Source organism: Symphalangus syndactylus, chromosome 5 (genome assembly GCF_028878055.3).
Source record: "Symphalangus syndactylus isolate Jambi chromosome 5, NHGRI_mSymSyn1-v2.1_pri, whole genome shotgun sequence".
NCBI lineage: Eukaryota > Metazoa > Chordata > Mammalia > Primates > Hylobatidae > Symphalangus > Symphalangus syndactylus.
In genome coordinates, this window is record NC_072427.2 from 109,715,857 (window position 1) to 109,734,994 (window position 19,138).

Consider the following 19,138-nt stretch of genomic DNA (forward strand, 5'->3'; position numbering starts at 1 on the left):
TTGCATCAACATTTAAGAAAGTTTGTATTTTCATTCCAGTTGTAACCTCTGTTCTTATGGCTTTTAAAATTGTCCTTAAGTTCCTATTTTCTCAATTAGTCTTTTAATACCTGATTATCAATATTTAATTGCACTATTTGACATTTATTTTCTATATATCAGAAAATGAGATTAATCTGCTTTTTTGTTTTTCTTATCTTCTTTTTTATTATATTGATTCTTCTTTGTCAAAACGTAATATTTGTATATTTTCTTCTATCCATGTATCCACTTTTTAAAAAAATTTGGGACTATTTTTAACTACATAAATGCCAACTATTAATCCTTTTGCCAGTGTTTCTTAAATTATATCTTCTTTAGATGAAGGTCATCTTTGTTATAGAGTCCACAAGAGAGAATTGTGGAATCTCAGAAAATCAGTGAATTCTCTGAGTTCTGCATTTTAAAATGTCTTGTTGTTGTTGTTGTCTGTGGTCTTTTACATGCTTCTATAATCTTGATACTAGAAAGATAACTTGGCTGGGTATACAATCATTGTCTCCCACTGTATTTACCAGCCTGCTGGTCTCCCGAAATCCAAAATAAATTAGGTGTATTTACGTTTATCTTTGCATATATTGCTGCTTTAGTCAATGGGAGTTGTGTTTTTAATCCTGCGATATTCAGCTTTAATTTGTTTTTATTTCTTTACTTCTAACTCCAATGATTTGTGCATATTAAAAACAAAAGTCTCTTTCTTCTTTCTTTCTCTCTTCCACCCACCTGCGTGACTTATATATCTTTTACCATCACTTAGTCTCCAGTACTCTGTTTCATTATTCTTCCACAGATCACAGCAGTAAGAAAGAAAGATCCATCCAATGATCCATAATGAATGAATAATAATGCCATATAGCATCGTATATGTCTCTAGGCTCCAAATATCTTTATGCAGATAATATCCATGTTTTAATCATTGTAGTATCCTATATGACTTTGTACAATATCTACTCTTAGTTGATACTTAGTACTCTGTGTTGTATTCATTTGAATTTGAACAATGTTTCTATTTTTTTTACTAGCTTTAAAAGATATTATATTTAAGTATATAAAGCTATTAAATTTATCTGTGTCAAGAGCAAAACATTACCGCTTACCTAGCTTCACCACTTAAAGGTGGGCATCTGATTCAGCAGTACCCATTAATTGCTAGGTAGATGACTCGTGTTAACTATAGTCAAGCCATTTTACAATCAACTTATGAAGTCATAACACTAGCCAAAAACACAGAGACACAGATGCCAAAAATGATGTGTTTAGTATACACAAATAGCTATACTTGGGGCCTCACTATCAAGTAACAAGACTGATTTAATACTTAACAGTCATAATATATTAAAAATTTATTACCACAGGGATAACAGTCCCACATACAAAAAATGTCTATATGGAAAAGGCTGTGATTTATTGCAAAACATAATATATAGCAAATTCCATGGAAAGGCAAACAGGTTTTAAAAACAAATTTTTAAATTTAATGGCTTAAGCTGAAGTCTCAGTTACTTTCTGGAGAATTCAGAACTTTTAGGGGTAGAAGAATGCGTTTTGTTTTTCTCTTTGTTCTTTCCTTTTTGTGACGTTTCCCTTTATTGATTTACTTTTTTTTTTTTTCTTTTCTTTCTTCTGATATTTTTGTTTCTTTTGTTTTGAAGTGTCCTCTTCAGTGGAACCAGAGAAGCCCTTTTTATTTTTTTTAATTTGATTTTTTTCTTTTTTCTTTTCCTCTTCTTCATTTATTCTTTTTTCCTGTAATGCCTGCAATTTATTCAGTTCTTCATTCTCTTCATCGCTATCTTCACTACTTGTACTGCTGACATCCAAAACTATATCCCTTTTAGGGTCTACTCAGAGAAAACTGTGGCATTCAAAAGTTAGGTGACAAGGGTAGCCACGTTTTTTATAGTTTTTTCTGACACTGTCTTTGTTGCAACCTGGGACTGCCATGACGGTGGTAAGAGGGCTCACTCGACCAATTTTTCTACTTTTAACATGTAGTCTGGGGAATAGTGAATAATTATTGTTAATTTCAAGGTGAAAATGAAATTCCAAACTTGAATTTTATTTTATAAAAAAGAGCAACTACAGTAATTAAATCATGCAAATGTTAATTTTATGAATGTGTACTTCACAGTATGTAACTATTCTCAGCTCTCTTTCTAAGAAAAATTGCCCAGATCGTAATACCTTATAAAAGGTTCAGGACTAAGAACTTACCATCTCTGGGATGTTTAGCAGAAAGTGTGAAACAGTTTAACAAGTACAACCTGAGGAAACCTGCAAAATGAAGCAGATTTCCAGTGAATAAAAATGAACACCAAATCTGTTTCAATAACCTAATTCCTGTTAGTTTCTGATTTCAGTTATTGTCCAAACTGATATTAAAAAATAATTATTTATTGTCCATACAATAATTTGAGTCATTCTGTTCTGTGAAGCCAGAAGAAAAGGAGATCAAGAAAGAAGATCCAGAATCAAGGCTGCAAACATTAGAGGACTTGATGAGCTGGTTGAGACATCGCAGGTGAGCAGCAGACTCTAAGATTGCCCAGTAGCAAATCAGTTTGCGTTGCTGATGTACTTAATAAAGTTTTTGCTGTAATTAGTTAGGATCTAGATGGTGAAGGTGAATACACAGAGGGCATTTTTGCCGGAGATCTAAAGTATTTGTATAGAGGGAAAATCAAGAATGAGAGTTTTAAATATCACTGAGTAATTTACAGCAGGAATCAGATCGGTTCAGTTCTGTATGCTCTATCCATAATAGCTTAGGAAATACTATTTGAATTAAACCAGTTTATAGATATATAAACTTTTAAAACATGACTTAAGATGTAGCGTGCACACAATAAATGTTAACTCTCGTTGTTGTTAATAATGATGTCACCACTACAATAGAAAATGTTTCCTGGTGTAGCCAAAATTCTGAGACTCCTGAAAATGTAGTCCAAGTAGTGTTCCCATACGTTGCTTAACGGCAGCACCTTATGAATTTTCTACTGCTTTCGGCTTCTTTGGTTACAAATAAGAGGAGTCTGGATATCAAAGAATAAGTATTTGGAGGAGTCAAATAAGTTAGACATTCCTGACAGTTTCTACCCATCTCCTCTAAAGTGCTTTTCATTTTCATTCTGTCTTGATGTTACATGACCCCAGACATATGTGCACTGGTGTTATTATGACCCCAAAAAGTATAAACTACAGCAAAACATAAAAACAAGAAATCACCATCCAGAAAATTGGCTAGAAGAAACAGAAACATAAAATAAAATGCACATATATTTTCTGAGTGATTGATTTAGAAGGACAAAGTAAGTAAAATTTTAGTTAGAGATGAATCCAACAGGCTGGCAGGTGTTCACAGGAGATGCTCTGCTTAATTCAATGGTGTAGGCAATTGATTAAAGTACATCTCATTTGTTGATTTAATGGACATGAAGTCTGGCAATGGATCCATGTCTGACAATCACTGAAAGGAGAAAAATTCTCTTGGAAACTCACTGGTGTGAATGATTCAAAGGGAAGAGTGAAGCTTGAATAGTCACTCTATACGTGCTTTCAGGAATGTCCTTCTCCTCTCTTGAGTTACTTTCTGAAAAAATTATTCCCTTTCTCAAACAAACATTGTTCAAACACTGACACTTCTGAAACTTTTTCCTGACCACCGTGACTACAATACATTTCACATTTATCTAAATCATACCCCATGGCAAGTTATTGAAATATAATAGCCAGCAGTGCAATTATGGCAGTTAATTAACTTTAATGATGCTCAATTTTCACCAGAAAATAACTAGGGGAAAAGGGGAGATGTTACATACACTAAACATGGAATGGAACAACCGGTACCAGCCACTGCAAAATCACGCCAAACTGTAAAGACCATCGAGGCTAGGAAGAAACTGCATCAATTAACGAGCAAAATAACCTGCTAACATCATAATGACAGGATCAAATTCACACATAACAATATTAACTTTAAATGTAAATGGACTAAATGCTCCAATTAAAAGACATAGACTGGCAAATTGGATAAAGAGTCAAGACCCATCAGTGCTGTATTCAGGAAACCCATCTCACGTGCAGAGACACACATAGACTCAAAATAACAGGATGGAGGAAGATTTACCAAGCAAATGGAAAACAACAAAAGGCAGGGGTTGCAATCCTAGTCTCTGATAAGACAGACTTTAAACCAACAAAGATCAAAAGAGACAAAGAAGGCCCTTACATAATGGTAAAGGGATGAATTCAACAAGAAGAGCTAACTATCCTAAATATATATGCACCCAATACAGGAGCACCCAGATTCATAAAGCAAGTCCTGAGTGACCTACAAAGAGGCCTAGACTATCATACAGTAATAATGGGATATTTTAACACCCCACTGTCAACATTAGACAGATCAAGGAGACAGAAAGTTAAAAAGGATACCCAGGAATTAAACTCAGCTCTGCACCAAGTGGACCTAATAGACATCTACAGAACTCTCCACCCCAAATCAACAGAATATACATTTTTTTCAGCACCATACCACACCTATTCCAAAATTGACCACATAGTTGGAAGTAAAGCTCTCCTCAGCAAACGTAAAAGAACAGAAATTATAACAAACTGTCTCTCAGACCACAGTGCAATCAGACTAGAACTCAGGATTAAGAAACTCACTCAAAACTGCTCAACTACATGGAAACTGAACAACCTGCTCCTGAATGACTCCTGGGTAGATAACGAAATGAAGGCAGAAATAAAGATGTTCTTTGAAACCAATGAGAACAAAGACACAACATACCAGAATCTCTGGGACACATTCAAAGCAGTGTGTAGAGGGAAATTTATAGCACTAAATGCCCACAAGAGAAAGCAGGAAAGATCCAAAATTGACACCCTAACATCACAATTAAAAGAACTACAAAAGCAAGAGCAAACACATTCAAAAGCTAGAAGAAGGCTAGAAATAACTAAAAGCAGAGCAGAACTGAAGGAAATAGAGACACATAAAACCCTTCAAAAAATTAATGAATCCAGGAGCTGGTTTTTTGAAAAGATCAACAAAATCGATAGACCGCTAGCAAGACTAATAAAGAAGAAAAGAGAGAAGAATCAAATAGATGCAATAAAAAATGATAATGGGAAGATCACCACTGATCCCACAGAAATACAAATTACCATCAGAGAATACTACAAACCCCTCTATGCAAATAAACTAGAAAATCTAGAAGAAATGGATAAATTCCTTGACAAATACACCCTCCCAAGACTAAACCAGGAAGAAGTTGAATCTCTGAATAGACCAATAACAGGCTCTGAAATTGTGGCAATAATCAATAGCTTACCAACCAAAAAGAGACCAGGACCTGATGGATTCACAGCCAAATTCTACCAGAGGTACAAGGAGGAACTGGTATCATTCCTTCTGAAACTATTCCAATCAATAGAAAAAAAGAGAATCCTCCCTAACACATTTTATGAGGCCAGCATCATCCTGATACCAAAGCCTGGCAGAGACACAACCAAAAAAGAGAATTTTAGACCAATATCCTTGATGAATATTGATGCAAAAATCCTCAATAAAATACTGGCAAACTGAATCCAGCAGCACATCAAAAAGCTTATCCACTATGATCAAGTGGGCTTCATCCCTGGGATGCAAGGCTGGTTCAACATACGCAAATCAATAAATGTAATCCAGCATATAAACAGAACCAAAGACAAAAACCACATGATTATCTCAATAGATGCAGAAAAGGCCTTTGACAAAATTCAACAACGCTTCATGCTTAAAAACTCTCAATAAATTAGGTATTGATGGGACGTATCTCAAAATAATAAGAGCTATCTATGACAAACCCACAGCCAATATCATACTGAATGGGCAAAAACTGGAAGCATTCCCTTTGAAAACTGACACAAGACAGGGATGCCCTCTCTCACCACTCCTATTCAACATAGTGTTGGAAGTTCTGGCCAGGGCAATTAGGCAGGAGAAGGAAATAAAGGATATTCAATTAGGAAAAGAGGAAGTCAAATTGTCCCTGTTTGCAGATGATATGATTGTATATCTAGAAAACCCCATTGTCTCAGCCCAAAATCTCCTTAAGCTGATAAGCAACTTCAGCAAAGTCTCAGGATACAAAATCAATGTACAAAAATCACAAGTATTCTTATACACCAATAACAGACAAACAGAGAGCAAAATCATGAGTGAACTCCCATTCACAGTTGCTTCAAAGAGAATAAAATACTTAGAAATCCAACTTACAAGGGATGTGAAGGACCTCTTCAAGGAGAACTACAAACCACTGCTCAATGAAATAAAAGAGGATACAAACAAATGGAAGAACATTCCATGCTCATGGGTTGGAAGAATCAATATCGTGAAAATGGCCATACTGCCCAAGGTAATTTATAGATTCAATGCCATCCCCATCAAGCTACCAATGACTTTCTTCACAGAATTGGAAAAAACTACTTTAAAGTTCATATGGAACCAAAAAAGAGCCCACATCGCCAAGTCAATCCTAACTGAAAAGAACAAAGCTGGAGGCATCATGCTACCTGACTTCAAACTATACTACAAGGCTACAGTAACCAAAACAGCATGGTACTGGTACCAAAACAGAGATATAGACCAATGGAACAGAACAGAGCCCTCAGAAATGACACCACATATCTACAACTATCTGATCTTTGACAAACCTGACAAAAACGAGCAATGGGGGAAGGATTCCCTATTTAATAAATGGTGCTGGGAAAACTGGTTTGCCATATGTAGAAAGCTGAAACTGGATCCCTTCCTTAAACCTTATACAAAAATTAATTCAAGATGGATTAAAGACTTACATGTTAGACCTAAAACCATAAAAACCCTAGAAGAAAACGTAGGCATTGCCATTCAGGACATAGGCATGGGCAAGGACTTCATGTCTAAAACACCAAAAGCAATGGCAACAAAAGCCAAAATTGATGAATGGGATCTAATTAAACTAAAGAGCTTCTGCACAGCAAAAGAAACTACCATCAGAGTGAACAGGCAACCTACAAAGTGGGAGAAAATTTTTGCAACCTACTCATCTGACAAAGGGCTAATATCCAGAATCTACAATGAACTCAAACAAATTTACATGAAAAAAACAAACAACCCCATCAAAAAGTGGATGAAGGACATGAACAGACAATTCTCAAAAGGAGACATTTATGCAACCAAAAAACACATGAAAAAATGCTCATCATCACTGGCCATCAGAGAAATGCAAATCAAAACCACAATGTGATACCATCTCACACCAGTTAGAATGGCCATCATTAAAAATTCAGGAAACAACAGGTGCTAGAGAGGATGTGGAGAAATAGGAACACTTTTACACTGTTGGTGGGACTGTAAACTAGTTCAACCATTGTGGAAGCCAGTGCGGTGATTCCTCAGGGATCTAGAACTAGTAATACCATTTGACCCAGCCATCCCATTACTGGGTATATGCCCGAAGGACTAGAAATCATGCTGCTATAAAGACACATGCACACATATGTTTATTGCGGCACTATTCACAATAGCAAGACGTGGAAGCAACCCAAATGTCCAACAATGATAGATTGGATTTAGAAAATGTGGCACATATACACCATGGAATACTATGCAGCCATAAAAAATGATGAGTTCGGCTGGGCACGGTGGCTCACGCTTTTAATCCCAGCACTTTGGGAGGCCGAGGCGGGCGGATCATGAGGTCAGGAGATCGAGACCACAGTGAAACTCCGTCTCTACTAAAAATACAAAAAATTAGCCAGGCGTGGTGGCGGGCGCCTGTAGTCCCAGCTACTCAGAGAGGCTGAGGCAGGAGAATGGTGTGAACCCGGGAGGCGGAGCTTGCAGTGAGCCGAGATCGCGCCACTGCACTCCAGCCTGGGTGACAGAGTGAGACTCTGTCTCAAAAAAAAAAAAAAAAAAAAAATGATGAGTTCATGTCCTTTGTAGGGACATGGATGAAACTGGAAACCATCATTCTCAGTAAACTATGGCAAGGACAAAAAACCAAACACCGCATGTTCTCACTCATAGGTGGGAATTGAACAATGAGAACACATGGACACAGGAAGGGTAACATCACACTCCGGGGACTGTTGTGGGGTGGGGGGAGGGTGGAGGGACAGCATTAGGAGATACACCTAATGCTAAATGACCAGTTAATGGGTGCAGTACACCAACAAGGCACATGGATACATATGTAGCAAACCTGCACATTGTGCACATGTACCCTAAAACTTAAAGTACAATAATAAAAAAAAGAAAACCCAATGCCTTTTCTCACAAAGTTTATAGATGTTGACCAAGAATTAAGGTGATAAAAAATAAATAAATAGCAGTTAACTATGTAAAATCAGCAAAAGGAGAAGAATATTCTATGCAGAAACACACACACACACACAAATTACAAAGGCAATATGACATCAGAAAGAATTATTCATTCAAGGAACAAATGGTGATGACGATGATGATTGACAGAGCAGGAGCATCGCCATCTTGGACAAGCACCACCTTTTTAAAGTTCCCCTTGATCAACAACAGCCTAAATCCAAAGGGCATCAGCTTAATAGCTAAGGTCAGCATGACCATAAACCACAAATGACATCTCCAACCAGAAACATTCCAACCCTAAAATAAACCCCTCCCTGACCAGAGACATGACAGCCCCAAAATAACCTCCCCTCCAGCAGGAGAGATGTCAGTCCCAAGATAACCTTCCCTTTGAGTGGAAACAGTTCAACTCCTCAATAAACTTATCCTCCACACAGCAACATTCCAAGTCTGTGATAAGCTCTCTTGCCCTAAAACCCTTAAATACCCTTAGTCTGTTAGAGCACTCCTGAGCAAAATCAGCCAGAAACCCCTCTGAGGTTTATTCTCCAAAATAAACCTGTCTTTGACTGTTGAGTCACTTTTCGTGTTTCTCTCTTCTTTTTTAACTCTTGCAATGATGATGGTGTTAGGAAACAGATTATGGCTGGAGAAGAAACAAGGAAGTAGACACATAAGATTATAAGATAAAGCTGCAGTGGAAGACAGATGTCAGAACACGCACAGTTTTGCAAAATGTAATCTTTTAAAAAATATTTATCTTAATAGAATTGGGGAAAAAAAGAAAATAAGAGATCTCAGACACAAAAACAGTATTTCAGGGGGACAAGGAAGGTATATCATTGTGTTGGTCTGCTGTAAGAAGATGCCACAAACTGGGTATCTGAGAGCATCAGGAGTTTATTTTCTTACACTCCTGGAGGTCGAAAGTTGCCAGGCCTGTGCTTCCTTTGAACATCCTGTTCCAAGCCTCCCTCATAGCTCCCGGTAATTCCTTGACTTGTGACGCATAGCTCTTATCTTTATATGATGCTCTCGCTCCATGTGTGTGTGCCTGCAGCCACATTTTTTCCCTTTTATAGGGACAGCCGTCATTCTAAGGAGGGCACACCCTAATGGCTTCATCTTAACTAATTATATCTGCCATGACCTTATTTCCAAACAAAGCCACAACTTGAGGTAGTGAGGGTTAGGACTTCAATGTATTAATTGGTGTAGGAGGTGGTATAATTCAACCCATAAGGAATGGCATATCATCAATGGTGCATAACTGCAGTCAGATGCTCTACCCATGAGCTATACCCCCCTTTAATGGTACATAACTGATACTTGATATCAAATAAAAATTGTACTTCTTATTTATTAATAATCTGTATTTATTATTTTACTATTTACTTTTAAACTTGATCTTATATTTACAGCTTGTGAAAGGAAAATATCTTGGACCCTCAAAATCACTAAGGAAAATTCAAGGCAGAAACTGCTTCATGTGAACCTGCCTCCCATTCTATTCGAAGTCACTCCTCTGCTCACTGAGATGGATGCATATCTGTTCTTCCTCCTTTGGAAAGACTGATCAGAAACCCAAAAGAATGTAACCCTTTGTGTATCACCTATCTGTTGCCTGGAAGCTCTCTCCTTGCTTCTAGTCCTCCTGGCTTTGCTTCAAGTTGTCCTTCCTTTCCAGACCGAACCAGTGTACATCTTACATATTTTGACTGATGTCTCATGTCTTCCTAAATGTATAAAACCAAGCCGTGCCCTGACCACCCTGGGCACATGTTGTCAGGACTTCCTGAGTCTGTGTCACAGACGTGTCCTCAACATTGGCAAAATAAACTTTCCAAATTAACTGAGACCTGTCTCAAACTTCCAGGGTTCACAAGCTTATAGTCTACACCCTTATGATCTTTTAACAGATGTAATTTTTTTACTGTAAAAATGAAATAACAGTACAGATATGCTGATATAAACCATACAAAATTGATATTAAGGTAATTGAATATTCATTTCCTGTAAATTAGGTTACCTTCAATTGAACAACTAGGTGAAGACTGTATTACCTGTGTGTGTTTTCTATATAAAAAGTAAGCATTTAGATTAAGATGGCATTCTAGACTCACATGTGATTCACTTACCCTTGTTGAGAAACTAACACTGTGTAGAAGTGAAAAAAAATAGATTAAAGAAAAATAAAATACAGAATTCAGGAGAGGGTGAGACACAAAACAAAGCGGAGATGTAAAATTCTGGAAGAGAGATGAAGAAGAGGAGTGAGAGGACACAGAAATGAAAATGGAAGCAGAAACTTACGACAGCAACAAGGGGGAACCTTTGTACATCTGGTTAAAAAAAAACATAAGCAAAGAGGACATATGGACAGAATTCAAGAAGGCAAAAATAAATCAACATCACAGTTTCAATTAAGATTATTAAAGAATACGGAGAAATTACTTTCAAATAAAAAAGATGACATTCTGAGCAGCTAAAATTACAAAAAAAGACTCAGATACATGACTGATAAAAATAGAAATTCTATAGAGTGATCAGTATATAAAAATCCTGAAATGTTTCTGGATGCAGAAGAGGGATGAAAATAACAGACAATATGATGGAAAAGAAACATATGAAAGCATTCCAAAGGATCAGATATATGAATAGAATTCCCAAAGAGAGAAGAAATTTAGAGGAGGGGTTATAACAGACATACACATTATATATATATGTATATGTATTCTGAATCTTCAGACACAGAGTGATCGTTAAGTGGCTAGCATAGTTTTAAAAAGAAAGAAAAAAAGAAGGCTGGGCACGGTGGCTCACGCCTGTAATCCCAGCACTTTGGGAGGCAGAGGCGGGTAGATCACCTGAGGTCAGGAGTTCGAGACCAGCCTGGCCAACATGGCAAAACCTCGTCTCTACTAGAAATATAAAAATTAGCTGGGCGCGGTGGTACGTGCCTGTAATCCCAGCTACTCGGGAGGCCAAGGCAGGAGAATCGCTTGTACTGGGGAGTTAGAGGTTGCAGTGAGCCAAGATTGCACCACTGCACTCCAGCCTGGGTGACATAGCAAGACTCCATTTCAAAAGAAAAAAAGGAGAGGGATACAGAGAGAGAAGAGATAACCTTGCACAATTATTTTGATTCTAAAACGCCAAGGATGAAGTAAAAATAAATGTAAATATTGCACATTATTTAGGTATTCTCTAAGATGCCTCCAAGATTTCATATCATAGAAAATGTAGAAGCCCTTAAGTAACAGGAAATACAAATGTCAAATTCTTTTTACCAGCAGAACTACACCAGGGGTGTGAAATGTGTTTTTGTAACACTAGGTAAACATGTCCTTATGACCTTTCAGAGGTGCCAGCTAGAAAGCTGGGTAACCAAAGTGTTTGTTACAGTTTGAAGATAGATGTTACGTGCCAATAAAAGTGATGTTGCCACACTGATTATATTCTTCAGCCTGTCATTCTTTCAGTATATGTCAGTTCAAGTGTGTGAGTGATGACATCAGCAGAAATAGTTGATTTTTTTCATTTCTTTCATAAACTATATATTCTGCAACTTGATATAACAGATAAAGAAGCCAAGAAAGCTGAAAAAAATTGACTGACAAAGAAAAAGGTCTTTGGCATTCTTTAACTTAAAGAGAAATTTGAATAGCACCAGGCTTCAGTTACTGTTTACTATATGAAATCCAGTACTAACTATAGCACTGACTGAAGTAAAAGTTCAGATCTGTATTTAAGATAGTTATTTTGAAAGTATCAAAGTTGACATTGTTGTTATAAAAAGTAAATTATAATGAAATGTATGCAACCAAATACGGAGACTTTTAAAAATAGAATTTTGCACTGTGAAAACGTGCGTGTCTTGCTGAAAGATAATAATATGTTGTATCCAAGTTTACCTAACCTAGTCCAGAAAAATAAAAATTCCTGGCACCGTGTTTTATAAAGAAAAATACTGACCTTCTGATTTCCCTATACATCACTCTGAAATTACACTGAATATAAATGTAACAATAAGCTTAAGAATATATAAGATGTAGAATATTGTTTATTTAATTCATTGGAAGGTTTCATTTACATAACTAGCTATTGACTTTATATGCACTTTGGTCCAACCTATGAAGTTGGTGATAAATTATATATATATTTTTTTTTTTTGAGACGGAGTCTCGCTCTGTCGCCCAGGCTGGAGTGCAGTGGCGCAATCTCGGCTCACTGCAAGCTCCGCCTCCCGGGTTCACGCCATTCTCCTGCCTCAGCCTCTCCGAGTAGCAGGGACTACAGGCGCCCGCCACCACGCCCGGCTAATTTTTTGTCTTTTTTAGTAGAGACGGGATTTCACTGTGGTCTCGATCTCCTGACCTCGTGATCCGCCCGCCTCGGCCTCCCAAAGTGCTGGGATTACAAGCGTGAGCCACCGCGCCCGGCCGATAAATTATATTTTAAAAGAACTAAATATATTTCCAAAAATTATATAATAAATCAATTACTGAATGAGAAAGAGAAATAAGTAAAAGTGAATTGTGTTTTTAAAAATGCTCAAAATAAAATTACTTTTCTATGTGTTTAGTATATATTAGAATTACTGGATTCAATTCAAACATAGTTATCATCCTTTGCAATGGTAAATAGTGAGGAAAGTAGCTTTTTTTCCAGTGATAACATTGGCATAAGACAGAAAAATATAAAAGTCTGAAAAAAGTATTAAAAGTTAAAAGTTTTACTATCCTATATTTCAAAAGTGTGATCTTACATTACAAATCAAACCTAGGAATCACTTAACCAGAAGTCACAATACATCAACAAATTGGATCAAAAGAAAAGAATAAAAATACATATAAGTATATATTTAACAATGAAAACAACCATTTTAAATATTAAATAAATGTATTATAAAAGCAGAATAATAAAAACATTTGTTATTAGGCTAAGTATAAGTAGGTATAATGTCTAATTTATTACACATAAACTGTCAGTGACTTTGCAGAAAGACTCCGCGTTTTTAGGTCATAACATATACAAACACTAGCTTAAATAGATTGTTTTAGGAGGCCATGTCTTCATTTATATGAGATATCACCATGTATTATCAAAGACTTGAGTATATGTTCTTAGATTAGATTTCCAGAAATGTGAATATTCTTCAACCCCCAAAAGTCAGAATACAAAGATAATTAGATATAATTGGCTGTTGAATTCAGATCAAATATTAATAAAACAGCATTAGTTACTAATGTTTAGAACTGATGTTTATTGAGCCAACATTAACTTATTTAATCTTCACAAAAAACCAACGCAGTTCCATATATTACAGTTTCATAACAAGCACACATTGTTTAATAGAATATTGATATATTAATAGAGTTTGACTTCCACAGTTATAGAAATAGATCATACTGTTTACAGGAAAATTAACATATATTTGACACAGCGACATCTAAGACAACTCAAATATTAAATAAAAAGATCAGTCGAGACCAGCCTGGCCAAGATGATGAAACCCCATCTCCACTAAAAATAGAAAAATCAGCCGGGTGCAGTGGTGGGTGCTTTCAATCCCAGCTACTCAGGAGGCTGAGGCAGGAGAATCACTTGAACCCGGGAGGCGGAGGTTGCAGTGAGCCGAGATCGTGCCACTGTACTCTAACCTGTGCTACAGAGCATGACTTCGTGTCAAAAAAAAAAAAAAAAAAGATTGTCCATTTACCCCAACTACTGAAATGACAATGCAGAACTATTAAAGCAAAAATTATGTGAGAGTAAGACCTCTAACAGTGGGGGAGAGAATAACCTTCAACATTGAATAAATGAGTTTAACAATGTTCAGGAATATGGATTATTGATAAATATTGTTTAAATATAAGCAATATAGTTTCAGCTGCAGATTAGATAACACTAAAAGATAATATGATATTAGTTTCCCAGTGAAATACCGAGAGACACCATGCAGAGATTTGGCAGATAGGGTAGTTGTACAGGATTTAAATGTAAAGATGTAACACCAAGGGAGGAATTTAACTCCAGGGAAATTTTTAAAAATACGATCATTCTCTAAAGAAATTGTACGAAGTTCAGGGGAGAGCAAACATTTTTACAGTGACTGCTGGTCATCCAGGAAAAATTTTCATCCGTGAAATGCCATGTGTATGGACGTGGGTCAATAGCATCATTTCTCTAGTGACCACTCTTAAAATGAAGCTCTTCAGTTAAATTGCAGCACCATTTGAGGAAATGGCCCAATTAGTTCTTTGTTGTTGTTGTTTTAAAAAGATCCATAAGGAAACAGACATACATGGGCTAATGGAGGATAAACATATCTCAATGATTTAAAATAAACAATCCAGTATTTTATTTTTAAATTGGAATGGATAATCAGGCAGACACCTAGCAGCATACGAAGTGAAAGTAGCTAGCCAGATAAGCAGCCATTTAAAAAAAAGAAAGAAAAAAGAAACAAAGAAAGAAATAAACTTTATTATAGACTCGGGAAAAATATATTTTAAATAACAGATGGAAACACTTTAAAATAATCTCTTTATAGAAATACAGTAATAAAAGAAATAGAGTAATATAGAAAAAGTTGGTTATAAACAGGATACTTTTGAAAAATAGACAACGGTAACAAGTTAATGGAAACAAAAATTATCATCGAAAAGAAAACCAAAGATTCAAAAGGATTCAAACTATGTTAAATGAAGTTTTTTTCTAAAATTAGAAGAGGCTGAGCATAGTGGTTCATGCCTGTAATGGCAGAATTTTGAAAGGCAGAGTCAGGAGGATTGCTTGAGCTCAGAAATTTGAGACCAGCCTGGGCAACAGAGTGAGACCTTGTTGCTACAAAAAATCAAAAATGTATCTGGGTTTGGTGATGCATGCATGTAGTCACAGCTACTCAGGAGGGTGAGGCGGAAGGATCGCTTGATCCCAGGGAACAAGGCTGCAGTGAGTCGTGATCACACCACTGCACTCCAGTCTGGGTGACAGAGCACAACTCTGTCTCAAAATAAATAAATAAAATGAACAAAAAATAAATAAGCAAAATTAGAAGAAAAAATAAAAACAAGGAAAATGTGAGAGAAGTTCTAAGATATGAAAATCAATTCAGAAGGTGAAGTGAAAATAACAATACAAGAACAGAGATCATCAACCAAATAAAATTTCCAAGCATATTTTACAAATAACTTTACAAGGAAAGGGTCCAGAGAGTATTATATCAAATAATTTCACTCACACTAATTACATGATTCTGGAGTCTCAAATGATAAGGACGAAGAAAATCCAAATGATACATATAACTTGTAATGAAATACCAAGTGGGGTATGGTTTTCAGTAAATAACATGCTAAAAAAGGAAATAAAAGTTCAAGACAACATTTGGGTTGTGAACATTCTCCCAGAGTCCCAGCATTCATGCTATTTAACAAAAAGGTCAATAATCTGATCCTACAATGAATAATATTTACACAATTACTGTATACAGTGTAATGGATTGACTTCAGATTTACAACAAATTTAGAGACAAAGAACTATATAGTAGTTAAGGAACCGTATTAACACACTCGAAAGTGTTAAAGCAAACAGCTATGACACTGAAAAGGAAAAAAAACAGCAGAAACATAAGAGAACTAATATCATCATACAAAAAATCCAAGATGAAGACCAACATTCACAGAACAAAATAGAGAGGTATACTTGAAATATTAATACCGTAAGAATAAGAGAGGATTGGAGTGAGAATATGCGGAGAATATAAAACAGGTCATCTAATTTTTTTTAAGATTTGGGTGAGGACAAACTAGATCACTACATAAGATTTTGACTTTCTGGAGAGTAACATTCCATACACAAAAATTCTATATAAAATGTATTTCTAATTTTCTTAAACACCTGAAACAAAATAGCTTATATTCTAAAACAAGGAAATCTAATAATTAGAAAACCTTACTTTAAATAATAGAAATTCAAAAAATTGCTGATCTATACAAACAAAATAAAACTGATTTTTTAGGAGATAAGCGATAAAATATTTTGACTTAAAACTGTTATTTTGGCGAGACAGTAGAATGCAGACAGCAAAAATGAGAACAATCAACTAAAGAATGATTTTAATTGTTCTTTATTTTAGGGTATTTTTGCAAATATTTGCAAACATGTCAATGCAATTTTATAACAGCAAACATGGTCATGACATGCTTTTTCTCTCTTTATAAATTTGAGATATTGTTCTTGTTGACTATTTTCAGCTTATTGCACCAAAACATTCTCAACTTTTCACTTAATAATTTCCTTCATCTTACCGCTACTATTTCCTTCATCTTACTGCTACTATTTCCTTCATCTTACCACCACTAATTTTATATTCTAATTTTACATATGAGAATTCTCCACAAAGAAAATACTCTCAATTTTAACTTTAAACAGGGAATGCAGATCTAAGTGTGAAGATACTACTGAGTGGAATTTTTATCTGAGAAAAACAAACAATAAGCATCATTCCTTTTACGAACTTAAAAATCTATGATTATTAAAATTAACACAGAGGCAAGTGGAAGAGGGGCTATGGTAAAATAACAGTATTCAGCCCAAAAGTGTCTGACACAGGTGCAGGGTTATTTTTCATAAGCAGCAGTACCAGCACATTCCAGCTCTTGCTTTAATCAGTGATATTTGTGTCTAGTTAATGCCTATCTTATCTGCCAAATACCACTCCCCTGGCAGCACAGCCATTCATTTTTGCATGCTTCTCCCTATGAAGAAATAGAGTAATTTCTGTTACAGCAACTATAAATTGTCAGAATACAAATCACTACATAATATTGAAAAATGAAAATTATATTTTACAGTCTAATGAAAGCTCCTAAAATCCTCTAACTTTTGCAAGTTTTCTGATCATTTCTTTTCCTGTTAATACAACTAAGAAGGTTACTTAGTGAAAATAACTGACTGGCATAGACTGGTGTTGATGAAAACATTTTGTTCTGTCTGACTAGTCAACACTTTTATGGTGAGATTCTACTTTTATCTGTTGCTTCCAAAATGATATGTGTAACTTGACTTGAATCATTTTTTAAAGAAAATTTCTTGTATAAATAATTATTGGTATTGGACACCTTCGAGGGTCAGTGGATATTTCAATGGTCAGATAGATATTACCTGGAAATATTTGTGGATTAATAGTTGTTAGCAATGAATTGAGTAATAAAATGACTGCCAATTATTTATTGTGGCAGGCATAGTTGTAATTCTGAACTCAATTTTGATACTTTCATTGACTACATATTTCTAAACTACACTGTGTAAATTTTTTATAGATTTATAGTGCATTTTATGTTTGATCATTCCTGATCTCTCTCAATGTTTTTATTTTTGAATTGTTTTTAGCTATTACGTTGGTGCTATTTCAGATGATTGTTAATTCTGATAATTCTATTAGGTTACTACAAATGAAATCACGTCTATATTTTGGTTGAAATTTTCTAAATTATGTAGATAGGTTTGGGAAATATCATGCACTTAGTAATAGTATATCTTCCTGTTTTTTCTATTTTTGTTGTATTCTTCAAATGGCTACTACACATTTTACAGTAAGTAATTATAGGATAGGCTTTTCTGTAAATGTCTGAAACATAGTATGTATGTAACTTAGGTCTGATAACCTTACTGAACACAATTTCTAGAATTAATTGCTTACATTTGCATCCTTTGTATTTTGTAAGCAGTTAGGATTTACACAAACAGAATCTTGAAATGTTCATTCAGATATATGTAATTGCTTGTCTATTTCCACTGGCTTAAATTTCAAGAATACTATTCAGTGATAGTAGACTTGCTTATGGATTGACTTTTATCTTGACATTTCATCGTGAAGTATCTTAGTATTATATAAAATAGATATTTTACAGAATGTGTTTGTAATTTTATATAAAAGTTTTCTTTCATAAACATATTTAGTTACATTTTATAAATTTAAGATATTCACAATATGATCTTCATTTAGCTTATTATTCTGGTTGGCTGTATTAGTAGGTTACTTTTTATAAATTCATGTATTCCGATTATAATTAATAATATGGCATAGAAAATAGTCTAAAACTCTGTTAGCTTCAGGTTTGTAATGTATTTAAAATTATGTGTTAATATTTATTAATGATTGGTTTGCAAAGATTTTGTGCTCTAAAATAATTTTGGGAAAGAAGTCACACATGATTTATAATGTAATCAGTTAGGTATTCATTCTTTTCTATGCTTTGCAATATTTTAATTTGCATTAGATATTCTTCCTGTATAGTTTCAGACTTTGAATCGAATATATACTTTATATATATAAGGTAGTTTGTGGTGAATGTAGATTACCAGAAGACTAGAAACAAGAAAGAATCTAGGCTGACAAGACCACTGATTGGGATCCTGGAGGAATTAAATTGATAGTGAATCATAAGTCAGCATAATGTCAAAGTTTCAAGCCAGTTGAAACAAAGGCAATATCTGAAACAAAATAATTATTCATGATGAAATGAAGTCATGGATGGAATGTAGATATTATAAAATGGAAAAGCATTTATTCTATTAGTGGGTGAAAGTTCGTAGAAAACAAGTACTCATGTGAGGAAATTTCATTCAGCAGAACTTTCTTCTGGGAATATAATAGAAGTAGAGGTTTCTGTGAATGTGAGGAAGCAATGTTATTATACCATAAAACAACTTCCTAGGAGTTAAAGGTCTCTAAATAAT

General features: G+C 35.0%; 1 pseudogene; it reads right to left on the reverse strand.

Annotated features, from left to right (window-relative positions):
- Nucleotides 1–1,538: 1,538 nt before the first annotated feature.
- LOC129481810 (protein SREK1IP1-like) lies at nucleotides 1,539–2,002 on the reverse strand (annotated as a pseudogene).
- Between the last annotated feature and the right edge of the window lie 17,136 nt (nucleotides 2,003–19,138).